Below are 6982 nucleotides of genomic sequence, written 5' to 3' on the forward strand. Positions count from 1 at the left end.
GAGAGAGGACGGGGTGGAATGTGACATTAAGAGCTCAAATACACCCCTGAATTTACACAAACCACTGACAATGCATGCCTCTATACCTTCACTTACACCCCCCCACCCCCCTTTATTTACATAAATGCTGGTTTGTTATGCCTGAGGTAGTAAGTTATAGGGCTGGTTGGTACCTTTCAATTTTAATCCTGAAAAATCCTTATTAGTATTAACTGTTAAAATAACAATTAATTTAAGACTTAGCTCCATATATGCTGAACAGGTGCTTATACACAAGTATTGTGTGTCAAAAAAATGAATAAAATAGAAATCACATTAATGTACACTTAACGAGCCAATTAATTTCAATTAAAACAATTATAAATTAAATTGTACAGAAAATGTTCTGCTTTCCATATATCAATGTGCATCATACACATACAGGAGATTTTATATATATATAAATATATATTAAGGACAATATACTATATTATACTACAATATACTACACTGAAATATCAGATTTATCCAGGAAGCATACCTCCACTGCTAAATTATAACTTATTTATAGAACTGAATGTTCAGACGGTATAATTAGGATAAACAACTCATAAATCATGCACAAAAGGCAAACATTCTGGTTACCCAAGTAGTGCACTTCTAAAGACTTTAAGGCTCCTCAAAATAAATATAGCACCATCTAGTGGTGTGAAAGTACATATTTTATAATAGATGCTTTAATAGATCACATTATAGTTGGTCCCAAGGAGAGGTAATATATGTTGAAGGCAAGTCAGTTTTTTTTTTTTTTTTTTTTTTTTTAAGCATACCTGTCAAAGTACATACAGGCTTGCATTAAAGAGCATTCAATTTCATCATGTAGCTTGGCTTGCAAACAAAAATATTTTACAAATAAATCTGTATTAAGATATGCCTCTTCCTCACCAATGAATCAATTTTGGCGAAGTGGGCTGTACCAAGGACATATATCTCTTTGCAGATAACTGAGATACAAGGGAGAGAAGAACCCTCTTACAGCTAGTTGTCATGATGTGTAACAGGAACTACAGTAACTGTGCTGTAATTGGTGTGACTATGTGCCTGGCATAGGAGTGTATATAATAAATTATATATATATATATATATATGTATTATTATTATTATTATTATTATTATTATTATTATTATATTCATTTTGAGACAGCCAGTCAGAATATAATGGCATAATAAATAAGAAGTATCACTTTTTTTGTTGTGGTCAGTTACTGTTTTCTCTCGGCGAAAGTTCTGAATCTGCTCTGCTGTCTGGACTCACCATGTTTCCTCAACACGTCTTACACATAAAACACATAAATGCACAGCTTATGGAAATTACTCTAAAGATAAAAGAGAGAAGGAGAAGACAAAGAAGCAGAGAGATCACAGTTCTTCCTAACGAAATGTGTTCTGTCTTAAAGCCATCTTAGCAAAAACAAACAAAACAAAACAACAAATATGTATGTCTTATTATTTTACATATCGGAAGTCATTACCATCCGTGTATTTAGGATGATACTTAGAAAGCTGTCAAGTTAGAACAAAAAGAAGAAAAAAAAAAGTGAAGCTGTCTGAAAGAAAGTGAAAGTTTAGAGTGAATTAACATGACGGAATGGCCTAATTAAAATGTAACACATCCATTAAATGACTAGCATTAGATACTATTCAATTAATTTGAAAAAGTGCTTTTTGACCAAAATTGTTGCAGACTGTTCCTTATTGGCTATTACATACACAAAGCATTGATATTACATATCTGTTACATAGTTACATAGCTGAAAAGAGAATTGCGTTCATCAAGTTCAGCCTTCCTCACATTTGTTTTTTTGCGGTTGATCCAAAAGAAGGCAAAAAAACAGCACTTTTGAAGCACTTCCAATTTTGCAACAAACTTGGAAAAAAAATCCTTCTTGATCCAGAATGGCAGTCAGATTAATCCTTGGATCATGTTAACAAGATCCATTAAAGGACAACTATAGGCACCTAGACCACTTCAGCTCAATGAAGTGGTCTGGGTGCCAGGTCCCCCTAGTTCTTACCCTGCAGCTGAAAACATAGTTTCATAGAAACTGCTATGTTTACGTTGAGGGTTAATCAAGCCTCTAGTGGCTGTCTCCCTGACAGCCACTAGAGGTGCTTCCGTGAGTAAATCACACTTATTTGACGCTGGACGTCCTCATGGACCTCCAGCATCAAAAAACATCTCCACTCGGGAGCTGACGTGGATGGAGGAGGAGAGGTCACCAGCGCCCGATTGAAGTAAGCAAATAAATGGTTAATTAACCATTTATTCGCCACAGAACGGGGCCCTAGTCACAGTTTAGGTGACTATGGCTCTAAAGCATTAGGAATACATATTTGTATTCCTTACGCTATAATGTTCCTTTAACATTTACTAGATTAGTGGGAGAGATTTTAGAGAAATTATTTTAATTGCTTTCTGCAAAAACAATGCAAGGTCCGACAACAAAATCTCTTTGATTGATTCCAGACATAAAGTAGCATCAACTTTCGGGTTACATAGTGTATGTATGTATTTTTTACAAAAATGAAAATGAAAACAAAAAACAAAGATTACGTTAAAAAATAAATAAAATATCCACAACAGAATTGATTTCTTGAACTCTTAATGAGAAACATTGTATTCCTCCCGGAGGAAACTCTCGGACCCCTGTAAACAGATCCTAAAATAATGCTGACCCCAGCTTCATTGTTTCCCTATGAATTAAAGATGAAGCACATTAAACATTGAGCTTACCAGCCAGGATCAGAGCTACGAACATGCAAGGTCTCATGGTACAGAATGAAAGATGGTCTATTAGACACTTCCATCTTATGTCAGATGGTGACCTTGGCACCTGCCCAAAGGACAGGGTGTATTCTGCACTCAGCACAGTTCCCATCGATTCTTATTGGGTATACCTGGGAGGCGGATATGGGGCAGAACAGGAGGGGAACTCTAGTAAACTATTTAACTTTGTTTTTCCATGATGTACTGTAAGTCTGCCAAATTGCACAGTGCAGATAAGATTCTCAGATCATGGTGTGGGAGTCATTTGGGGGGTGAGGGTGGCTGTGGGTATGGTTGCCCTGTCCATTTCCAGTAGTCACATGCCACGGCAAGTAGCTCTTAGAACCAGTTAGTAGTTAATAACCTGAAATTTTGATTTCTAATCAAATATTCATATTGCCAATGTCATTCTTCAGTGTAAAGGACCAAAGAATATAACTCAATCACATGAACCAAAAGCCAATAGGAAAATTAATTGAATTCAGTCCTTTCCAATGTGAAGCATTTGAATGAATGTGTGGCTTTCGCTGTGCATACGCACTATTTTGGCCATTGACTAGAAAGGTGGATTATGCCTAGGGAGTTTCAGTGCTGGAATGAAAATAAGTCAAACCTTTACTTTTTTTTTGGATTGGAAAGAGGGGTTGGGGACTTAAAACAAACCTGCGAATAGGGCACTGATGACATTAAAGGGACACTCCAGGCACCCAGACCACTTCTGCCCATTGGAGTGATCTGGGTGCCCACTACTCTTAACCCTGCAAGTGTAATTACATTGCAGGGTTAACTCCACCTCTAGTAGCTGTCTACTAGATAGCCACTAGAGGGCACTTCCTGGTTGCTAGCACAGGAAACCTGTGCTATAGCGTTGCTGGACGTCCTCACGCTGTGTGAGGACCTCCAGCGTTGCTCATTTCCCCATAGAAAGCATTGAAATGCATTTTCAATGCTTTCCTATGGGGAGCGCTAATGCGCATGCGCGTCATTGCCGCGCATGCACATTAGGTCTCCCCGGCCGGTGGGTGGGATCAGACTCGGCCGACGCAATCAGAGGGAGGAGCGGCGCGGAGGAAGAAGCAGCGACGAGGGACATCGTCGCTGCCTCAAGTAAGTTACTGAAGGGGTTTTCACCCCTTCAGTAACCGGGGATTGGGGGGTGGGAGGGAGAGGGGACCTGCAGTGCCAGGAAATTGATTGTTTTCCTGGCACTGGAGTTTCCCTTTAATAATACAGGTTTGTGTGTCCCTTTTTTGTATGAGCAGTTTCCAAACACAAACTAGAAAAGTCAAGATGTGTAAATCTGGAAGTAACTTGGCAATAGTGGAAGACTGATTTTTTAAAGGACCACTATAGGGCCAGGAAAACAAACTCGTTTTCCTGGCACTATAGGGTCATTAGGTCCCCCACCACCCTCAGGGCCCCTTTCTCCAGCGCTGGGGAACTCTCCACCCCCTGCTGACGCCAGAGCCGAATGCGCGGCAAGAGTCGCGCGCACATTCAAACCGCCCATAGGAAAGCATTACTTAATGCTTTTCTATGGACGTCCAGCGTCTTCTCACTGTGATTTTCACAGAGAGAATCGCGGAAGCACCTCTAGCGACTGTCAGTGAGACAGCCACTAGAGGCTGGATTAACCCTCAGTGATACATACCAGTTTCTCTGAAACTGCTATGTTTTCAGCTGCAGGGTTAAAGCTAGAGGGACCTGAGCCGAAGTGGTCTGGGTGCCTATAGTGGGGGTGCCTATAGTGGTCCTTTAAAGAAAATTAGGGACGCAAAATATAAACTCTGTGGTACTGGGGTGTTAGCAATTCCACAGCCCACAATTATTTAGCCTGTTTATTCATTAGTTTATACAGAAAGGCTGCCAGATACACAGAGTTTATTCAGCAGCTCCACTTAACCATTCTGATGCGTAAAACTGTGGCTTCAGTAAGGATTACAAACATGCCTACATAGGTTTGTGGGTAAGATCAGACTCTTAAGACCAGAAGAAGTTTCTGATATGCATACCCTTCCATTGATCGCCCCTGTAGAAATGATATCTATCAGGGTTATTCACTAAAGCAGGGTTCGACAAACCCATGATGACTAGGAATTTCGTTCTGGCGCCTGGGTGTTTGTCAGCCCGCTCAACAGTGCACCGATGCTTGTTGGTGCACTTTCGGATCTACAGGGGTCGCAAGTGCAAATGGGCATCCTTTGTTCCACCTGTCACGGGGATTCAAGAGCTAGCCAAATTAGGGCCCCAGAGGTGGGCAGCTGTGAGCAATGGAAGCAGCAAGGGAGCTGTTATCTTCATGCTTTTCTCCTTCGCAGGTCCTGCGGTGATGCCCAGAGCCGGAATATGACATCATATGCGGCCCTTGCATCACTAAACGGCTCGCGAGGAAATCGGGCAAGAAGAGCTAGACTATGACAGTATCATAGCAGCTGGAAAGGATCCACTCTAGCGCGCGCTCTCTCTCTCTCTTTCTCGAGTGTGTGTGTGTGTGTGTCAGTGCGTCTACAGGTGTATGTGTAAGTATTGGTACTTTAATTGTAAAAATACAAGGTATGCTCATGGCCACAAAATGGCAAGTGAAAAAAAATAATGATTCATTACACATCTGGTGTGTCACATGTGAGTACATTCATTATCTGCATAATCTAAATGACCATAATGTTTGGTTCTAGACTTCTTTATGTGTAAATGTTGAGGAACACTATAGTGAGGAATAAAAACTAATAACTAAAAAGGGTAACTAGAATTCTATGAAAGCTGGGCAGCAACATGAAGTGATGAGCGACTTAACATCTAAAATTCAGACCTGAAAAATGTTTCAGCGCTCCATAGATGGAAAAAAAAAAAAAAAAAAATATATATATATATATATATAAAGTACACTAGATATAATTATTGCAAATGTTAGATCAAAAATCAACGCAGGAATTAAATTCCAACAATGAACAAATGTTTATTATCTCTAGAACTAGAACCAAATGGATAAAATAAAATAAAACAATGTATCAAAACCTCTTCTTGATTCGAACCACAAGGATAATAATATAAACCTCCCAGAATGGCTTGTTACAGTATCAAATAATAATAATAAAGCAGCATGTAACCGCCTAAAATTAGAAGTTTATGAGAAAGGGGGCTTCACTCCTAAATGCAAAAATATTAGAATAAGCCCTTTACATACATAACCTTGGCAAATCAGGTGCACACTAAATAAGTGTAATGGTAGTAAAAGCTCCTAACCTATAGGGTCAAATTACAAGCACAAGGAGGATAGAAAGCATATAAAACAATTTATATTGGTAAGTTGTAGAGATATAAAAATAAAGTTTTGCAGCAGGGGGCTCCTCAGCGGTATCTGTTTTAGATGACTGAGTCCCGATGGGAATGGAACCAATAGATGTCAAATGCCAGAAGCAAGGAGCTAAGTCGATCCTCTGATTCCCCACTGCAGCCACTGTCAAACAGTGAAAGATAACGGACACGTGGGGTAGTGCGAGATACGTTCCGCGGCCGGTATCTTCAAAAGAGGCAGTGGCTTTCTTAAAGGCAAAGAGCTCATCGGACTTATGCATCTAGGGTATAAATGACTTTGGGTGTCTTGATAAAGTCTCTCAATAGAGACTGTGGCGAAACCAACCTCGCCACTGGGCCCTGGAGGGGGCTGCTTGCCCGCCTCTTGCCTTTGGACTATGGACCAGACTTTATGTGAATGTGTTAACCCAGATAGCTATACCATGGAGCCTATTCATATAATGAAAGACTATGGGAAAGACTTTAGCTCCATGGCAATTGTACTGTGTGAATAGGATCTGCGCGCTATTCGGTAGTTTTGTGCGCTCAGATCCCAGCTATCTGGGGATATGTGAAATGTCGGTGTGTTATGGATAAAAAGTAACTTTCTGTATTTTAAAGTGTTTTATGTCTTTCTGTAACCATGTGGTTAATGGAGTCTGCTTCTAGCCCTGATAATTGGATTACTTCCCTTTTTGTCTCCAGGATAGAGGCCTATGTAAACCCTGTCTAAACCGGTTTGCCATGCGGCTATTAAGGGACAAAATATACTTTTAGTAACTTTTGAACCCCTGCTCAGATTCATGCCATTTTTTAATATGTTGTTCCCCTGAATGGATTGATTGTGGATATGTATTTTTAGGTGAATGTGATGTATGGATT

This window comes from Pelobates fuscus, chromosome 12, assembly GCF_036172605.1.
Source record: "Pelobates fuscus isolate aPelFus1 chromosome 12, aPelFus1.pri, whole genome shotgun sequence".
Classification (NCBI taxonomy): domain Eukaryota; kingdom Metazoa; phylum Chordata; class Amphibia; order Anura; family Pelobatidae; genus Pelobates; species Pelobates fuscus.